A 21088-nucleotide genomic window follows, 5' to 3' on the forward strand; every position below is an offset into this window, starting at 1 on the left:
TGAGTTCACAGGGATTCTGGTAGGGGAGGAAGGGGGTTGAGAGTTCTGGGTCCCATTTCTGACACCCTCAGTGCAGGCAGCCCCAGGAGTCTCTAGAGAATTAAAGGCCCTTGTTTGGAGCTTTCACCTCTCCTGCAGCACCACTGAAGCATCCACGGCAAGACAGGGCTGTGTGTCACACTGACTAGGGACCCAGGCTAGGGAAAACCCCAGCAGAGAAAGGCAGGATCCTTTTTGCCTCCCAAACAGTGTGGCTTTGTCATACCTGTTAGATCGCCAAGATCTTATGTCTTCTCAGTTTCTCAGATGCCTTCAAGGGTTCTCTGCTGGCTTGCAGCCCAGTTGGCATGGGGACTTGGTTTATTTCTTCACTTTCCTGGGTACTTGTAAAATAAACTTCCTTAGTCCTTGCATAAATGAAATGTTTTTACCCTGGTGTATCAGTACTTAACTGGGAATAAAATTTGAGAAAATAATACTATATATTTCTACTGGATTCATACACACCTTTTTGGTAACATATATCTGAAAAGAAGGCTAACTCCAGTCTGACTCAAATTCCTTTTCTAGATATCTGCTTTGATACTTACCATGATCTCTTTTGTGTTTCTCAGGTCTCTAAGTCAAAAATCTATGGGAGGTGGCTGTAGGTGACATGGTACTACTTCACACTCTCACAAACATTGCTAGCATAGGCTTCCTCCACTTACATTCATTGATTATCAGTTCTTTAGCTGCATCACATCCTCCTGAAGTAATTTTAACTCACAGAAGTTTCTAGTAGTTCAGTGATTCCTACCCATGGTACCAGAATGAAATGCTTAATTTGTGAGTAGACATTCAGGTCAGGCTTAGGTGAAAGAAATTATTGCAAGTCAACATAGCACAGGCCTCTTACCCAAAACAGCATATACAGAAGTACACCTCCAAACGTGGGTGAAAACTGGAGCAGGAATTTCCCATGAGGTGCAAACTGCTCTCTACCCTCTCCTGGAAGATGAGGCTGCCCAGAGCAGGCTCTCTACTTGGAAGACCCAGCTCTCTACCCAGGTCCCCTTTTCTCTATGCTGATCTGCAACCTGATGCCACTGGAGCCAGGATAAGATTGTTTCTAGGTCCTCCCTGTAGCAGCCCCCTCTGTCCCCTGGTTGCCAGGGGAGCCAGTGCCTACTCTGGTCTCCCTCCTGCTAGACAGCATTTCTTGGGCATTATTTTTCCAACTGTGGCTTTTTACTGATTTGTGGTCCTAGTCAAGGATTTTACAAAAATTTTACCCCCTTCTCCAAGTCAGTCCCTTTAATTATAAAAATGGTAGCAGAAAAAGGAAACTTCCATAACTTAAAGGAACACAAAGTAGGTTAAAAAAAAATCCTTTCCACTTAAAGAAAGCACCGTAAAACATTTCAGGAATTGTTGACAGAAGTGTGTTCAATGTACTCTGACCCCATTGATTTCAATATTTGAATCCAAATCTATCACATATTTAACTACTCGTTTACAACAAAGGAAAATGTTATTTTCTTTTCCCAAATATATGAAACCATTTGGCTTTCATCAATCAGAAACTCGACTGGCTTTAACTAAACCCTAATGAAGAGGAACATAGGTTATACAGAGTCCTTTAAAACAAATTACATAGATATGTGTATACAAGCAGGCCAAAAAAAAAATATATATATATATATATATATGAATGAAATGAAATATGCATACGCTACTTATACAACAAAGTCTGAAGGAACTTAAACTCCTAGACCACATAATACCTTAACTAAACTTTTTACACATAGACTAATTCCTTGGAAAGTAGATATCAGATGAAATAAAAACTTTTGTCAGAGAATTTAGTCCCTTTGATGTTATTTTCTTCATGGTTTTTCTCTCAAAAGATAAATTGTATACTTTTTGTATTTGTAAACATCAGACTTTCAAGCCATTTTACTACAGTTCTTTGAAAAAAAAATTCACTTTTTCAGGTCTTCACGTACACCTAGCTGGGAGAGGTGCTAGCTAGGAGCTCTTCTATTTCTTCCTTCAAAACAAACCCAGCAGGCCCTGGGTGTTCCTGTACCAGGAACCTCACAGCATGGTTACACAGTGAAGGCTGGTATTTTCTCTCCAAACCCAGTAACCCAGAAGGGGCTCTAGGGCATTCCTGCTACCTTCTGAACTGACAATTTGATTCCAGAATGCTCTCTAGCTTTCAGGTCAACAAATTTCTCCCATACATTATCTTCTGGTACAATTCCTGCAATTTGTTCTCACAAAAACAATTTCCAAGGCATAGAACAGATGTGTCTTGTTGATTGTAGGAATGAATTAATAGCTACCAGGTTTTAGCACTTGACAGCAATTCTGTATAATTGTTTCTAGATCAACCACATGGTCTGCAACTTCAGAAGCTACAAAGCTATCAGATGTTCTTGCAGTCTCTTCCACAATCTCCTTCAGGCAACACACTATACTCTGTACTCCCATCCAGAAACTGATCAAATGATTCATGGCACTGAGCTGTTTAATGTTCTATTCACAAGATTAATTCAGTAGAGGAAGCCCCAAGCTGCCTTAGAGGATAAAGGCACCAAAAAACCCCACAAAAAACAAAACAAAACAGAAAACCAAGAAAACCCACCTGTTTCCTTCACTTAGCAATCCACCACCATGACCAACATGGAGAATCTTCATCCCAGACAAAGGCTTTCCAGGCTGGTGATTAGCAACAACTTTCACAAGATGGTGTCCAATGAAAAGTGGTGCTCTTAGATCATTCATAAATGAAGGGGTGCACACCTCCCTACTTGTGAGCCAGGGCCAGGAAGAGTTTTTCTTCACTGCTGTTGGTGGTGGTTTGTGAAACATATACAGTAGTCTTGACCAAGGAGATCTGTAGATTTGTAATCTGTTCCAACAGGAAAAGGTCATCCTATAGCAGTGATAGCAAACCTTTTAGAGCTTTCAATGATACAAACAGCCTGCTTCAGCACACATACCATAGGTTCGCCACCACTGTGATTTAAAACATATGGTTCTGTACCATTAAAACTAGAGTTTAAGGGCTGGGGATTTAGCTTAGTGGTTCCGCTGCCTCCCTCGCAAGTGAAAGGTCCTGAGTTCGATCCCTGGTACCAAAAACCCCCCACAAAAACTAGAGTTTAATCAATAGAGTCCAGCACAGTTTATTCTTTGAATAAATTGTCCAAGAGGTTAAATAAAGATGCTCTATTTGCGTGTCTCAACACCCACACCTAAGGACTCCTGAGAAACTGACCACTAGAGGAGTTTAGTGACAGACTAGCATTTCTTTCACTTTATTTTTTTGTGCCCGGGATCGAACTCGGGACCTTGCGCTTGCGAGGCAGGCGCCGGAACCACTGAGCTAAATCCCCGGACCCAGACTAGCATTTCTTAACCTCACCATTACTGATGAGTTGGAGCACATGTTTTTTGTTGTGTGTTTTGTTTTTAGTGTCTTGATTTTTATAGTACAGTACAGGTAAACATTCTGAGATAATTATGCTTTAAATCGTTTTTAGAGGCATACTTCTGTTTTTATAATAAGCAAATTTGCAAGACGGTAGATTTTAGTTGTCCCAAGTGTGTTGCAGCCTGAATGATATCAAGAGGCTGACCTGTCCATTTAATTGTACTATCTTTAATTTGTTCCTTAGGGAGCAGATTTTTAGCTGAGATGGTATGTTGATCAGCTTTATGTTACTGTAACTGTAATTTTGTATAAATCTGAGTTCTTTGTCTCTCAAAATTGAAGAATAAATTTGAGGATAAAAGGAGGATTTTAAGACAGTGTTTATTAGAAATTATAATAAGAAAAAGCTCTTGGTAGATACCATTAAGAGGGTGTTGCATCCAGTGAGTCTGGGGTCTAGGGCCCCCTGACTCACCCTAGCTGGGCTTGTCTCTCTCTCTGACATAGAAAAAGACCAATGCAAAGCAACTTTACTACAGGTATTTCATGAGAAAGTGGTATGAAGCTACTCCAGAGGAGTAGGGGGTCCAGAGCTGGGACACCATCAAATTTGGGGCTGTGGTCCTGTTTTATGGGGTAGGAGCCCATTTTCAACCCCTCTGAGGGTCACTACTTGATGGGTTATTGGACTTGTTGCTAGGGGACTAGGTTTGGTGGGCCACTAGGGGAATTTTGATGGAAGAAGTAACCTACTTGAAGGGGAATTTAGGTGGATCAGTGTCAGCTACACAGAAGGTATCAAACCGCAGGCTGCCGGCTCAGCTGCTTGCTGCAATGCAGAGGTTATTTCCTTCTTACTTCTTGAAGGGGTCTGGCTCCCTAATCTAACTCCACCTAAGGGTCCTGACTGTCCCTTCAAGGGAAAAGAAGTCCAACATGATTTCTTTGTCTTGGCCTTATATAGATGGGCAGAGTACAAGGCCTTGTTTAAAACAGCTTAAAAGAAAACTGGTCATCTTGCATCTATTTCTCTGGTTGAAATCTGGGGTCTGGAAACAATTGTTAAACGTGTTAACTAAATTAGCACTCCCCTGGAGGGAAGAGTCTTTATCTCTCTGTTCTCATCCCAACTTTTTATCCTTTGTTCTTGTGTTTTCTTTTTTCATTTCTAAGCATAACTGGCTGCTTGCTTAACGAGCTGCTTGATTAAATGGCTGCTTGTATTAGCTCTTTTATCTGACCCTAGCCTTAGGCTTCTCTAAGTACCTTGTCCTAATAACTAAGCTACTACATTTCCCCCTCTGAACAAGTGTCCCTAACTGCCCTTAAGGGAGAAGGGAGGAAGACTGATCTGGCTGCATCAAGCTGAAAAGGGTATGTATAAGGGAGATGGCAGTCAGGGATTTTCTCCAGAGAACTGATCTAAGGAGTCCTCGATGGAGGTTGAGTTGGACTTCAGCAGCTATGGACTCCTTAGGGGGACAATCTAGTGGACCTTGGTAAAGCAGTGTGGCACGTTCATCATTGGCTCTATCTGCATGACTGGAGTTTGACAGATTCTAGGTGAGAAGGAACAAGTTTTACCAAGAGATTAAGAATGTACAGTAACCCAAACATAAGGACCAGAATGAAAAGGCAAAGGAGTGTAATTAGAGAAGCCCGGTCGACATGCTGTCCTTAAAGGATTGGAGTAGGCATTGTAACCAGCTGGGTCCTAGACTTCCCTGCTCATGAAGGTCATCTATAAGTCTGATGTTTCCTTTTATGGTTTTAAGGTCTTCTTCTGCCTAATGTGAGTTATTTATCTAAAGATGAGTTTTATTTATTTGTGTGAAAGTCCCTCCAATTTCAGTCCAGGTTTGGGAGAGGATTCTGTGGTTTTGAAGTACTATCTTAGCTAAGAAAATTATATACTCTTACTATGTCTCTATAGCTGTCACAATGGCCTTCTTAAAGCCTTGTTGAGCCATAATAGTGATAAATTACAGGTGTAGCTGAAGACTGCCAGCAGGAGTCAGTGTAGTGATTGGAGTCCCCTTTTTATACCAGCCTGTATTACTAATCTCTGTATCTATATGTTTACATATCTCGATCTCTATCTCTATTTATCTTTTGGGTTAAACTTTTCTGCTGGGTTTTGAAGACCAAGTTAAAATGAGACCTGTGGGCCTGGAGATGTAGCTCAGTGGCACAGTGCCTGCCTGGCAAGTGCGAGGTCCTGAGTGCAATCCCCGGTACCAAAAAATAAATAAATAAATAAAATGAGACCTGTGTTAACTAAAATTAACCTCTCTCTTTGGCCAGGTGTAGTGGGAATGCCTCTAATCCCAGCACTCAGGAGGCTGAGGTAGGAGGATTGCCACAAGTTTAAGGCTAGCCTGGGCTACAAATGAGTTCAAGGCCAGCCTGTACTATGCAGTAAGATCCTGTTTCAAACAACAACGAATCAATCAGTCAATCAATCAATTAATCTCTACATATCAAAGTCAGTAAAGGCTCCTCGGGGATTACTTTTGGTATCATGTGTGGAGAAGCTAAGATAGCTTCTCTATCAGGTTATCTGCAAGGATGGATCACAGTCTTGCTTGACCATGTGACTTCCCTGGAAAGCATGGAGACATTTCCCTCTTTGGTAACCCTCCTTTTAGCACAGTGTGCATTGGTAGACTCCCGTTTTCTAGGGTCTAACAATCTCTCTGCTCGGTTTTTAGTAACCAAAAGCCTAAAGTGGGAAACAAGAAATTATTTTAGTAAAACATAGAACCTTTGGGCCGGGGATTTAGCTCAGTGGTTCCGTCGCCTGCCTTGCTAGCGTAAGGTCCTGAGTTTGATCCCTGGTACCAAACAAAACAAAACAAAACAAAGACATAGAACTTTTGCTTTTTAATCTAGTTTTGTAAGTTTAACCAAGAGCATCTTAATATTTTAAGAAAACCTTATTGCTTTAGACATAGAAAACTTTTAGACTCTTAATTATAGCTCACTTAAGTATATATCATAGTAATTGATTTAGTAATGTTTGTTAGGGTGTGCTACAGTAAGACTCTGGGAAAAAATAGAGAAGTCACCTGCTAGTGGAGAAAATGGAAGCAAATTTGTTTAGGAAACTGCTTTTTCAGCTGCAGAAGCGAGTTTTGTTCAGTAGTTCCCCAAACCCAAGCCCAAGCCCAAGAGATCCCTGAGATAGGACAGAAGGCATGACTTAGATTGGCTGGGAAGAGAGGCATGATGGGATCCTAGAATCTATGTGGCACCGTATCTCAGGACTCCATATGTAGAAGTTTTCATGGGTTCCTTCTAGGTGTGGATGGCATAAAATGATGCAGACACCATGAAGAACTCATTATCATAGCTTTCCTCATGGTTGTCTGGCCTGTATTCATCAGGGTGTGCTTTTTTCTTTCTTTTATTCAGTGAAGTTCTCTCTGCAGAGCCAATTTCTCCCTTACATTTCACTTTTACTTTTTCAAATAAACTTTGTCACTGGTTTTGCTTGTCTTGTCCAATTCATCATTTGAGAAGAGAAGAATTTAGAAACCCCCTCCAGAAGGAGACTCCAGTACCCCAAAACGTGGTTACCTTTTTTGGCTTAGCCAGCCAAGAGAAGGCCAAGTAAGGCCCAATGGGCATACTCTTTTGTTTTTTTCTAAAACTTGCTGAAGTCTTCTCTGCCCCTTTCTCTTACTCTCTCCCCTAAATTGGGTATACTGGGGACTTTTTTATAGCATGCAGGCAACTGTTTGCTGCTTTTCTGGCCATAGGGGATGGAAGAGGGGAATGTATGGCTTTTGTTTTTCTTCCAGCCACAATAGACTTTTTTTTTTGTGGTATGCCTTACTGTCCACTTGTTTGTTTGTACCCTTTTTGGAAATTATCATGGTCTCTGCTTACCCCAGTTTGTATATGTGCTGCCGAAGTGAGCACTGAGGCAGAAAGAGCTGCCAAACATAACTTGGAATGGATGATTATTGGAAAATATTTGTTAATGAGCCCTGTGCTAAAACCCTGTTTGAAACTTGTCCCTGTGTGAAAACTCCAGGTGGGCCTTCTCCCTCTTGTGGGGCAGCCTGTTCCCGGAGAGATTAGAAACCAGTCTTGAAGTGTGTTTATCTAAGCTACCCTCACCACGTAATGCTGCTTCATCACATCTCTGACACATTCTGCTATGTAACAGCAACTTAAGCTATCCTGTAAGAGATATAAAAAGGAGAAACTGTCTTAACTCGTGGTCAGCCTGTAAGTACTTGTTTCCAGAGGCTGTCCATTGCTGTCAATAAACTTTTTTTGTTTTACCCAACTCTCCTGTCTCTGAAAGATCATTTCGACTCCTTTTGGCACAACACCATGACTCTGTAACTTTTATATTCTGCATGCCTGAAAAGTCAGCATTACATAAATGATGCCACCACCCACCACCAGCACAAGCAGTTACCTGAGCATGCTCGAGTCATACCTGCAGTAGCCTCAGATTCCTTGCCAGCTGAACAAGAGCACATAATTGCCTAGGCTATTCTCAGCAGGTAGGGCCCCCTGGATCTGTTATTGCAACAGATTCTGACCTGGAATATCTTTGAAACAAATTTGCCTATGATTCAAAGATGGATGAGGATGGTCTTGAAGATTTCTGAGATGCCCTTGAGGCAACTCTTTTACTGCCTTGATGTATGACACTTGGCTTTCTTTTAGCAATCACACTTTTCTGGACTGCTACTTTACACTCACTCCTTTTTTTAGGTACAGCTGCAAATAGTTTAAGTCATTCTGCTCTGCTCTTCTCTGCTATGGATTCTCACTATAAATTTGCTTTAAAGCAACCAGTAATACTTATGCCACAGTCTGACGTCTTTGGTACCATGAAATTTCCTTCACCAAATGAACTAGTTCATCATCTTTAAGCCTGGCTTCTCACAGAGTATCAGAACATGGGCAAAATGCAGCCAAATTCTTTGCCACCATGTATAGCACGAGTGATTTCTAGTCTAAATGTCTGTAGAGTCCTCCTTTACACCTGAAACCTCATAGCACAGTCATTTTTGTTCACATTTCTACCAGCATTCTGGTTGTCTTAGTTTCTTTTTTCATTGCTGAGACAAAATACCCAACCCAAAGTTAAAGGAGAAAAGGTTTATTTGGCTCACAGTTTTTAGAGGTTTCAGTTTATAAACTTTTTTTTTTGTACCAGGGATCGAACTCAGGTCCTTGTGGTTGCAAGGCAGGTGGCAGAACCACTGAGCTAAATTCCGGGCCAGAGGTTTCACTTTATAGTTGGCTGGCTCCAAGGCAAGGTGGCATGGCAGAGCAGCATTGCAGAGGAGAAACAGTTCATGGCAGGCAGAAGGCAGCAAGGCAGCAAGCTACAAGAAATAAGTGACAAACAACAAACAACAAGAAAGGACCTGTTTTCTGTTCCTTATATCTTATCTAGCTTACCTACCCTTTGGGTGGATAGCCTTCATCCTTAATCCTATGCAAAACTATGCCAAACCAATCAGTAGACTAATTTGATTATCACATACCCTTGATTTCAGCATCATACACTCAGATCCAGCCACCTCCAAAAAGCTCCACCTATGATTGCATGAGGCTTTGGAGGGACATCTAGACACAAAAATATCAAAACACTGGCCTTCAGAGCCTTTCTCAGAGTTGCCCATTAAGCTCCATTACAAAAAAAAAACCTTTATCCCATCCCCCCCAAGCCCCTTCCCGTCCCTATGTACAAAAGCTTTGTTTCCAGTTTTTTACCTTCTATTTTTACTTTTTTTCTTGTCTTTTCCTTCCTTTCTCTTTCCCTCCTCCCTTGTTCTCCTTCCCATTTGAACATTTTCTTCCCATTTGCAAATATCTCTTATAGATTTTAGTCCTTATTTCCACTTTCTGTTTCTCACCCCAGAGAAACAATGCAGTATTTAAACATGTGTGTCCAATTTATTTAACTTAAGAGTATGGTCTTAAGGGCCATCCATTTAGCTATAAATGTCTGAAGCTCATCCTTCTTTATGGCAGAGTAGTACTCCATTGTATATATATATAAAAAAAATCTTTTATTTTTTGGTACCGGTGATCGAACTCGGGACCTTGCGCTTGCAAGGCAGGCGCCAGAACCACTGAGCTAAATTCCCAGCTCTAAAACACATCTTCTTTATCCACTTGTTAATTGAGGCCCATTTGGAGTGTTTCCAATATTTAGCTATTATAAACTGCTGCTATAAATGTGGGTGTGCATATATCACTGTGGTATGATGCTTTTAATTCTTTTGGGAAGATATCAAGACGAGGTATATCTGGGTCAAATGGAACCTCTAATTTTAGTTTTTTGAGAAATCTCCACAGTGATTTCCACAGTGGTTGCATCAGCCTACACCCCCACCAATAGTGGAGAAGGGTTCCTTTTTCCCCACAAGCATTTGTTATTGGTTGATTTCTTGATAGCACCCATTGTTTCTAGAGTCAGATGGAATTTTAGTGTTGTTTTAGTTTGCATTTCACAAATTGATAGAGAAAAGTTTTAGATAACTTAGTAGATTGAATATTTAAGATAGTTGTAGAAGCAAAATAAGTAATGTATTCCTTTAAGATTTGCTTTTCCCATAACTCTTGTTGTTTAGGGTGATGGTTATCTGACTCTTTAATTAGTAACTTCATTATGGATAAAATTTTAACCTAACAAAGTTGCAATGCCTGGGTAAATTTACAATATGTATGTGCTTATCTTGTGTCTGTGACTTGTAAATAGGAACTGGAATTGTATTTACACATCAAAGACCACTAGGAAGGAAATAATGGCAAAAAAAGAATATAAAAAGAGAAACTGAACAAAGTGCAGCCACAGACACTGACCAGGCCAGTTTCTGGTGGTCCCGCCTGCTTGCAAGTAAAGCTTTTATTATTTTACCCAAATTCTGTGTCTCCATATATTTCTTTACGTGATTCTCTGGAACAGAATGACTAGTGATATTGAATATTTTTTCATATATTTGCTGTTTCTAATTCATCTGAAAGTGTCTTCATTTCAGATGCTCATTTTTGGATTGAGTCTTTAAATTTTGGGGGTCTGATTTTTTGATTTCATCATATATTCTAGATAATAGTCCTTTATCTGATGAATAGCTGGTAAAAATTTTTCCCATGTGGTGGGTTGTCTCTTCACTCTGTTGGTGGTTTCTCTTGCTGTGCAAAAGCTTTTTAATAAGGTGAGGTCCCAGTTGTTGATTCTTTGTAGTGTTTCCCATGTGATCTGAGTTTTGTTAATGAAGACTTTGCCTACTCCTATGTCAAGCGTTCTACCTATTCTCTCTTCTAGTAGATTTAGTGCTTCTGTTTTAATATTTAGATCTTTGACCTATTTTGATTTTAGGTTAGTACGTGGTGAAATATATGGGTCTAGTTTCAATCTTCAGCATGTGGAAAGCCAGTTTTTCCAGCACCATTTATTAAAGAGGCTATCTTTCTTCCAGTGAAGGTGTTGGGCTCCTTTGTAAAAAATTAGGTGGCTGAGTATATCTGAAGTTGTTTCTGCATCTTCTAGTCTGTTCCATTGATTCTCAGGTTTGTTCTTTTGCCAGTACCATGCTGCTTTTATCACAGTAACTTTGTAGTATAATTTAAAGTCAGGGATTATGATACCCTCTGCCTTGCCTTTGTTGCCCAGAAATGCTTCTGTTATTCTAGGTCTATTCTGGTTCCAAATGAATTTTAGGATTGTTTTTTCTAATTCTGTGATATATGTTAACCTCCATTTTTTAGCATTCTTGGCTTTCTCTAGCTTGTTTCTCCAAACCCTTCCAAATTCCTCCCATAAACCAATAAATCAGTTCCAAAGTGTCCTCTACATTGTCAAGCATAGCTATAGTCAACAGCCCTGCTTCTCCATAAAAATTTTCTGTATTAGTCAGCTTTCCATCACTACAATAAGATACAGTAAAGACTTGGGTTGCAAGTAACTTGTTCTATGAGTGTTCTGCAAACATTTTAAGTAAACAAGTTATGACTTTCAATATGAGTAGTACATGACACCAAATGTCACATGATCATAACTGAGCCAATGGTTCTCTCTCTCTCTCTCTCTCTTTTCCTCTCTCTCTCTCTGTAGGAGTGTGGATAATTGTCTCCCAACAGCAAAAGGTTATGGAGGAGATCTCAAGTGCAGAGGAGGAGAAGAAAAAGGTAGAGGAATCCCTCACTTCAAATGAGATTAGAGAGATGTGTAAAATGTGGGAAAAAGTGCAAATTTTGTAGGCAAGGACCACCTGAATAAGGCTGTAGCAGTGGAAGCAATGAATCTGTTTAACAACTATGCAATTTTTATGAAATCCTCAAAAATACTTTTATGAAATCCTCAAAAGGAGGCAAAAGCAAGTGTTATTGGATAGGTTTCTCATTAAAGTTGCATGAAAAGAAAAAAGATTCCATTGAGCCAATAGATAGCAATGATTCCATTAGTGATAGTGAAAGTCATTGTACATAATAACCATCCTCTCTCTTGTCTCTTTTACACCAACCATGAAAGTTTTCAAAGGTAAGTGCAGGTCAATTTATTTTTCTTTTTCTTTTTTGTATTTTCTTTATTATTTTGTATTATATAACAGTATTGTAATCATTAGTATATGAATATTTTGATTGTTGTACAATGTAGCATCTGAGTTTCCATTATTTCCTATGGGGAAATTCACTTTGAAATCCAAGTGTTTTGGATTATAAGCATGTTTCTGGGAGGAATTATGCTCATAAACCAAGGTTTTACTGTACAAGTAAACTGTAAAGAGAAGAGGTTTATTTTGGCTCATATTTGAAGGAACCATCCATGACTGATTGGCCCTATTTATTTTTTGGTACTGGGGATTGAACTGGGGACCTTGTGCTTGCGAGGCAGGAGGTGGAACCACAGAGCTAAATCCCCGGCCCTTGGCCCTATTGTTTTGTGGGAAAGCGCATCATGGCAGGAACATGTGACAGACCAAAGTAACTCACTTCATGGCCAGAAAGAGAAAGGCAAGGAATAAGCAGCCAGGATTCTATAATCTTCCAGGGCACAACCCAAAATCCTAACACCCACTGGGCCTCATCACCTACAAGTTCCACCACCTCCCAATTGTGTCACACAGGGGATGAACACTTTAATACACAGGTACTCTGTGAGACATTCAACATCCGAATTGGAGCAGATGGAAATCAGATTTCTCTGTTTTGGATTTAGAGCTATAGGCTTTGGGAGCGTGCCCGCCAGGGAGACTGTGGGATCTTGGTTTCTTCCTCTTTCTCTTTTATTCCCAGCCATGGGGTAAAGGAGCTTCCTCTGCCATGTGCTCCCACTCAGATGTTATTGTTATTACTGGAAAGGAGTCCCTGTCTCACCTCATATCCAGGCTCTCTGTACCCTGAACAAAGAATTGAGCAGGATACAGAAATAGAAAGAAAGGCAGAGACTTATTAAAGGGACAGTACACTCTGCAGAGTTAGAGTGGCTGATGAGAAAGCTCAAGAATGACTTTGACTCAGAGCAGTCCCTGAATATTTTAGGTTAACATGCTCCCACCAACTTGAACCAACGGTGGTATGTTCATGAGTGTCCCATTGGGTGGTTTGTACTACTGGTGGTACAAATGGATCTAATCACTTTTATCAGTCTTTTTGCTAATAAAATTAATAAAAAGTCACTTGATAGGACAGTCATGCATATACCACCAGTGATTCAAGCTGCCTGGCAGAAGGACATACTAATTATGGTCCTGTCATAAGCATGTTAAAGCACACTTTGGAGAGTTCCAAATGGGCAGTGCCTATAGATGGCAACTGCCAGTAATAAAAGTGCATTCTCAAGTATGATGGACTGGCAGAGAAAGAGATGACAATGGCAGTGAGTTCCAAGGTTAGCTTCTTTTTTCTTTTCCTAGAATTTGAGAGTAGCCAGGGGTGGCAACTGAATGGGCTTCTGTCTAATTAAATGTGTGTCTCCATCCTCATGTTGGAAGAGGAGTTTGTAAACTTATATGGGCCTAGATGGAACCAGCATGGCTGCCAAAGCCCACCACAAAAGTCAAAAATAAAATGCTAATGCTGCATCATAATGACCTTGGAGTTACCCTCGGTTACTCTGAAGCAGTTACAGCACATGCTCCTTGGGCTCATGTCAGAGACTAAAGAAGCGTGATAAGGGGAGGAGCATAGTTTTTAAGCTCATGTCAGGATTTAACAGAAATATGGTAAGGGCAAGATCATGTTTCTCGGCTCATGTCACAATATTAAGGAAGTATGGTGAGACTGGGATGCTCTTATGATCTCTAAGAGCCAGAAGGGATCCTATCTGTTGTGAACCTAAAGCTAGGGTGTTTCCCAAACTATTGCCTGCTTTATTGCTTGCCTACAGTCCCAAAAGCAGTGGGACCAATGGTTCATGGACTGAAATTTCCAAGATTAAGTCAAAATGAATCTTTACTCCTTTGAAGTTGATTATCTCAGTTATTTTGTTAAAGTAATGGAAAGCTGACTAACACAAGTTTTGTCTTTGAAATGTTTAATAAACTTTCCTCCCTCCCTCTCTCTCTCTCTCTCTCTCTCTCTCTCTCTCTCTCTCTCTCTCTCTCTCGCTCTTTCTCTCTCTTCCTCCCTTCCTTCTTTTTTGGTGCTAGGGATTAAACTCAGGGCCTCACACATGCCAGGCATGTGATCTAACGCTGAGCTATACCCATCCTTTAAACTAGTTCTTTTTGAGTATTCAGTATAGTTCCATTTCAGCTCCAGAGAAAAAGTAAAACATACAAAGTTGCTATTATGCTTTAAACATAAATCAAAGTTTTCAATTAAATGCATACCTAAGCAAATGACACAAACTATAACAGATATTTACATGTGAAACCAAAACACGTAAGAATCAAACTCTAAACAGGAAGCAAAAATACTGCCCTATCAAAATCTAAGCCACTCCTCAAGCCAGCTTAAAAAAAAAAAAAGATTCCTCAGCCATAAGTGGGGTTGTAATGCACATTTTAAAAATATAGCCATATTTTGGGATCTCCTTCTTATGTGGTATCTATATGATATAGGGGACCAAGAAATCCAAATAATGTAAATAGTCCAAGCAAGGAAAATATTATAACTCCCAACCTGCTAGATATCTGAAATGCTGAGTTTGTGTTCTCTGAAATCAAAGAATGAATTCTAGGAACAATGGAGTTTAAGAATAGGAATTTTTTTTCCGGTACTGGGGATCAAACTCAGGACCTTGCATTTGCCAGGCAGGTGGATTGCCACTGAGCTAAATCCTTGCCCCTCATAGTAGGAATTTATTGAGAGAAGATAACTTCAGCCTAAGAGAGACAGAGGGGGACTGGAAAGTGGTTTGCCCACCCACCACGATTCTCAAAGGTATTTTATTGAACAAAACCACGAGGTGAGGAGGGTACAAGGTGGGAGAAAACTATAGTTAACTAATAAGATTACAAGTATAGTTGCTTAGGTAATATTGATGCAATCAGAAATCACAAGGTGGGACAAAACTATGATCAACCAATAAGATCATAACAAGTATAGTTGCTTAGGTAATACTGATTAAATGGGGATCAAATGGAGAAGCAAGTCACATAGCAATTGTACATGGAACAAATAAGGATTTTGGGGAAGATTTTGGTCCCCATCCAAGGTGATTGATACCTATTAAGAATATCAATCACTGCTGTTCATGCCTAGGGGAAGTATGTGAATGTGATAGTTCTTCTTTTTTGAATCCTGGCTTTCAGTAAATGGGCCTCAATTATCTTCTGTATAGACTCCTTGGAGGGCCCAGCCTTGCCTAACTGTATTATAATATTTTCTAACTAGCTAGGCTGTGTACAATAGACACACAAAGCCCCAGTAACCTGCATCTCCTTAGAGATGGAAAGTCAAAAACGTCAAAAAAGTAGCAAGATAAAACAGGAAATTAAAAGACATCCACAGAAGAATAAAGGGTAAGTGGGTATCCCAAAACTAAATAATTTAAAACAAAAAATTTAAGGGTTTTTTTTTTCTTCTCCTGAGGCAAAGTGATTTGCCAAGAAAGAAATTTATGATGTTTTAAAAGTTCATTTTAACAACATGGTAAGATTTACCTGAGGAAAGCTGAAGTGCCTTCCCTCCCCTCCCCTCCCCTCCCCTTTTGTTCTCCTTTTCCTTTCCTTTCCTCTCCTCTCCTTCCCTTCATCTTCCCTTCCCTTCTCTTTCCTTTTCTGTTTCTGTTTTTTTTTAATGTAAAAGGAAGGTGAGAACAGAGCTGTGCATATTTGAGGTTTCACACCAGTGAGTTTCATTGATAACTTTTAATTAGCTTCTCAAATTTCTGCTACAGGTCAGTTAAAATCATTAAATGCAAAAAAAAAAAATCATGAAATGCAAAGAAAAATTGCAAGTCAGGATGAGTGGCATCAAAAACAAAACTGATTTGGAAATAATGGTGATGGTTGCACAACATTGTGAATGTAATTAATGCTGCAGAATTGCACTCTTAAAAATAGTTCAAATGAATTCCACTGCTCCCAGGGCAGAGGAAGTGAGCCACATGGGCGCCAGCAGCACCCTCATCCCCCCACCCCATGGAAATGAGAAGACACATAAACAAGCCTCAAAAACAGACTTCCAGATCACCTACAGCAATCCCAAAGGGAAACAAGATGAAACAATCTGATACTCAAACACATGGAGTCCCTGAACTGGCAACAAAAGAGGATCTGGAAAAAATGAAATCAGAAATAATTTCTCAGATAACAGCAGAGATTGTGCCCATAGTGCAAGATATGATTAATAAATCTAGAGAGGACACAGATAAAAAATAGAGGAGCTGAGGAATGTGATGGAATCCCAACATAGGAAACAAATGGAATCCATAAAACAGATACAAACAGATTTCCAGGAGATTAAAAACTCCATTGAAAGTCTATGCAGTAGAATGAACCAATGTGAGGACGGAATTTTGGATACAGAAGAAAAGATTGCAATTAGAGACCAGGAAAAGAAAAATTGCTTAAAATTGTAAGGGACCATGAGAAATCAATCCAGCAGCTGCTAGACAATGCAAAAAAGAATAACATAAGACTGATTGGAGTCAATGAAGAAAGAGGAGAGAGTGCAGATGACATAAAAAAACTGTTCACAGAAGTGATGACAGCAAACTTCCCAAGCAGGGGAAAAGAACTTGACATACAGATAAGTGAGGCATATAGGGCTCCAACTAGCTTTGATCAAAAAAGTCTACACATAGGCATATAATTGTTAGGATTCCAGAAACCCAACAGAGAACAAAATTCTACAAGCAGTGAGAGAAAAGAAACAAATCACATACAAAGGAAAGCCCATCAGAATCACAGCAGACTTTTCAATACAAACCCTCAAGGCAAGAAGAGCTTGGAGTGACATATTTCAAGCCCTAAAGGAAAACAGCCTCCAACCCAGATTGATGTACCTTCCAAACCATCTTTCGGAGAAATAAGATACTTTCATGATAAAGAGCACCTTAGGAACTTCATGAATACCAAACCAGCACTCCAAAAAATTTTAGACAATGTCCTAGGAAAAGACAATGAGGATCACAACCCCAGGAAGCCCAGCAGAATGAATCCATTGGGCGTGACAAATTAAATGCAATGGGGGGAGAATTCAACAAAAAGAAAAAGTCATGACAAGGCTTTTAAAACTTTTAACTTCATCTCCCTAATGAGTTCATAACTCAATCTTGTTATTGTACTGATTAGTATTTTTCTGATTCTAGAGTTGCACACCTTTCCTTGTGCTGTACTGGCTCTTTATCATCTTCTTGTGTCTACTTTTTAATTGGGTTGTCTATTAATGAGCTGTAAGAGTTCTTTATATATTCTGGTCATACGTTATATGTATTGTAAATATGGCCTGTTTAAGGACTACTTTTCATTTTAATGATGTCATTTAAAGTTCTAAATTTTGATGGAATCTCACTTATCAATTTTTTTCTTTTATATATCATGTTTTTTGTATCCTAGGAACTTCTTGCCTACCTTAAATTCATGAACATTTTCCCTTATAATTTCTTCTTGAAGTTTTATAATTTTAGTCTTTCATATTTAGGTTCATAGATCCTTTCAAGTTATTTTTATGTATAGAAATAAAGGGTTGAGATTAATATTTTATATACGGATACCAGGTTGTGGAGAGCGGTGTGTGCAGAGCGGTGTTAGCCAAAGAGGCTCCATTTTGAATCTTACCCTCCATTGTATAAAGCAAGGAGACTATGTTATGAGGAACCGCGTCCTTGCCGAATTAGATTGCCCTGGAACGTGATGAACATTCTGTAATACCGAGAAACAAGGAAGCCCATGAGGGTGGGGAATTCCCAAAGAACTAGAAAACAATGAAGCAGGTGTCTCTGGATAAGGGTCATGATTAACAACCAAACTCACCTGTTGTATAAAAGAGAGGAGAAAAATAAACTTGGGTGCTCGGTATCTGGGAGCCCTCCTGACTCTATCTCTTTGTCTTTATTTTTCTTCATCCTCACTCCCCCATTCAGGTACAGTTCGACAAGTGATGGCGGGCTCCGTCACCAGGTGTTCTAGTGCCATTTGCTGAAAACACTATCTTTTCCTCTGGTCTTGAATTGAGTTTATATTCTATAAAATGTTAATGTTAAATAATCTTTCAAAAAAATAATAATCTTTCAAAACTCAGTGGACCATATATTTGTGGTTCTATTTCTAGATTCTCTGTTTTATTCAAATGATCTATACGTCTTTCCTTATACCAACACTGCCTTGATTACTGTAGCTTTAGAAGAAGTCTTAAAATTAAGTACTAAATGTCTTCCAACACTTTTTTTTTAACTTTTCTAGGTCCTTTGTATTCCTACCTAACTTTTAAATTTCAATATCCAATTCTTCATTTATAGCAAGTATACACAGACCTGAATTTTTATATATACCTTGTGTTTTCTAATCCTGCTAAATTCAAATACAAGTTCTAGGGGCTCCTAGAGATTTCTTAGTATTTTCTCTGTAGATGATCATTTTATCTACATATAAAGATTTTGCTTCTACCTTGCCAATCCTATCCTAATTGTGTCATTTTATTGCCAGACTATTTTGGTGGGGCCTAGGTTTCAAAGTTTAATGGACAGATAAAGAGTAAACATATCTGCCCTTGTTCCCCACCTTAAGGAGAAAGCATTGTATCTTCTCCATTCATATAAGGCGTTCTCACTGGAAGTATGGAGTACATGTCTTTAATCTGTTGAGAAGGTTCTGTTCTACTTCTAGTCTCCTGATAGCTTTTACCATGAACAGCTGTAGAATTTAATTCAATACTTTTTCTCCAATTACTGACAGGATCATATGGCTTTTTCCTTTCCTCTGTTAAAATGATGACTTCTGGGGGTGGATCTTCCAATGCTGAACCAACACTGCCATCCCTATAACAAAACCACTTTCTACATAGTGCCAGATCTGACTTCTAATAGTTTGTTTTGTTAAACAAATTTCTATCTATGTTCATACTTTTCTTCTATTATCTTTATCCAGTTTTAGGATTAGCACAATGTTGATTTCCTAAAATGAGGGGAGAAGTGTTCCTTCTTTTTTCTGCTTTAATTGTTTGATATAATTTATCAGTTAAAATGGATATGAGCCTGTTGTTGTCATATGGGTAGGTTTTCAAGCTAGGAATATACTTTCTTTAATAGGTGCTATTCAAATTTTATATTTCCTCCAGAGTCAGTTTCATTAATTTGTCTTCCAAGGTACTTCATAGAAGTTGTCAAATTTATTTCAAAACAGATTTTTGAAATATGCTTTGTATATCCTTTTAAATTCTGTAAAATCTGTGGTAATGTCTCCTAGATCTTGATATTGTAATTTAAAAAATGTATAATTGATATTGTGTAACAGGATGTAAAGGTCTAAAGGAGCAGGGGAAGTGGGAGAGGTAGGGGAAAGGAAAGAAGTGAAAAGAAAAACTATGAGAAAAGGAAAACAATGGAAACAAAGTCTTTGCAAATAGGGAAGGGTGGAGGGGGTGAAGGGAGGGCAGGGGAAGGGAAAAAAAATAAGAACCAAGACACTCATGTAAAGGTACAAGATCCCAGTGATGAATGTAACTGTATTTTATACCTAAAATGTACCAATAAACTTAACTGGAAAAAAAATAGTTCAAATGGCAAATTTTATGTCTGTTTTACCATAGTTTTAAAATTTAATAATGTAATTGTGTTTACTTTGGCGGCACATATACTAAAATTTAATAATGTCATATACTAAAAAACATCATACCCTTACATTAATTTTGATACAAAATTATATCTCAATAAAGCGGTTTAAAAAAATGCTGAGCAGAGGCCAGTTGTTACAAACCAGGCAGTGTCAGCAGATCTGGAGAATGGTAGCTGGACCAGGAAGCAAGAAACTTCCTGAAACAGGCACCAAAGTTGTCCCACCCATGATCCAAAGTTTGCTCTCAAAGACAAACAGGGAAAGCAAGGACCCTTATTGACAGACAGTGAAAGACAGTGTTTGTGTGTATATGACCCTTCAGTCACCTGCACCAATGTGGGATGCTTCTAGCCTCAGACCTGCCATCTGTTTCACTAGGAAGGTGATATTGGAAAGGAGTTTTCCAGCCCTAAGTAGGCAACAGAGGTAAGATAACAAAACCTCCTTGTGGGCTGGAACCTCTTATTAAAACACACTCCAACGGGCTGGGGATTTAACTCAGTGGTTCCGGTGCCTGCCTCGCAAGCAGAAAGACCTGAGTTCGATCCCCAGTACCAAAAAAAAAACAACAACACATTCCTGAGATCTTGTCAGGGTTAGACACCAGACAGCTGGCTACCAAGACCCAAGCTAACACTTGTGTCCCTAAGATGGTAGAATCCAGACAGATGTCCTCTTTGCTCACAATAACAAACTTTCAGAGCATGAGACAAGAAGGGGATTTCATTTACTTTCTCTGTTTTGGGGACTCATAGCAAAGTTTTGTCTAAACACACACTGGTCTGATGGGAACCAGGAACTCACCAGTCTGCAGGGCTAGTGTGAACAACAAGCTTACCTACTCCCGTGTTCTTTCTATAAGCTTTTGCTTCTTATGATAATCAACATAGAAAGACAGGACAAAGGAAATCAGAGACAATCTCTGACAGGAAAACCATCAAATAGAAATCCAGAGCACTCACTAAACACTCAAAGTTGCTTTTACCCAAAGAACTAGTTCACAACATGTTTTCTCCTGTCAATCTAAAGTTTTAGAGAGGGAAAGAGACAAAGAGTCTTACTGTTCTCGCCTTGACAGATCCCCACATTCAGGAGGCTGACTGGCAAGGAATCTGACCCTTTGCTGCTTTTTGTCAGAGTCCAAGGTCCTGGCTCCAGCAAGGCCTGAGCAAGCAGTATGCCAGTGAGGGAGAGCCAGGCTGGGGTCAGACTCGGCAGGGGAGAGAGAGCCGGCCACTCTACTCCCTTAATTCTTATGTGGGCTTTTGGCTGGATCTAGCAACCCAATTCATACAGGAGCTAATCAACAAGAGAAAAGCATAAAAGTTTTATTTACATATACACAGGAATTTTCAAAGGAGTGAAGTCTGAAGAAATGACCAAAGAATGATGCTTTTATACTTGTAAACCACAAATACAATTTGAGGAATGATAGGAAAAATGGATCTCTGGACTAGGTTAG

The 21088-nt window shown here is 39.4% G+C and overlaps 1 long non-coding RNA gene and 1 pseudogene across 2 annotated transcripts; both read right to left on the bottom strand.

Moving 5' to 3' along the window:
• Positions 1 to 56: 56 nt before the first annotated feature.
• Positions 57 to 20793, bottom strand: LOC101711064 (uncharacterized). 2 transcript variants are annotated; one of them, XR_015452028.1, is made up of 3 exons: positions 20688 to 20790; positions 2633 to 2923; positions 57 to 383 (listed from the first exon to the last, which is right to left on the bottom strand). It is a non-coding gene; the product is annotated as an uncharacterized LOC101711064 (long non-coding RNA). The 2 variants fall into 2 exon arrangements; XR_015452027.1 differs by lacking the exons at positions 57 to 383; positions 2633 to 2923 and adding an exon at positions 8537 to 8778 and having other exon boundaries at positions 20688 to 20793.
• LOC147827719 (ubiquinone biosynthesis O-methyltransferase, mitochondrial pseudogene) lies at positions 380 to 2545 on the bottom strand (annotated as a pseudogene).
• Positions 20794 to 21088: the final 295 nt, after the last annotated feature.

The sequence above is a fragment of the Heterocephalus glaber genome, unplaced genomic scaffold (assembly GCF_053883595.1).
Source record: "Heterocephalus glaber isolate CG9 unplaced genomic scaffold, H.glaber_assembly_v1.0 deba00001442, whole genome shotgun sequence".
Classification (NCBI taxonomy): Eukaryota; Metazoa; Chordata; class Mammalia; order Rodentia; family Bathyergidae; genus Heterocephalus; species Heterocephalus glaber.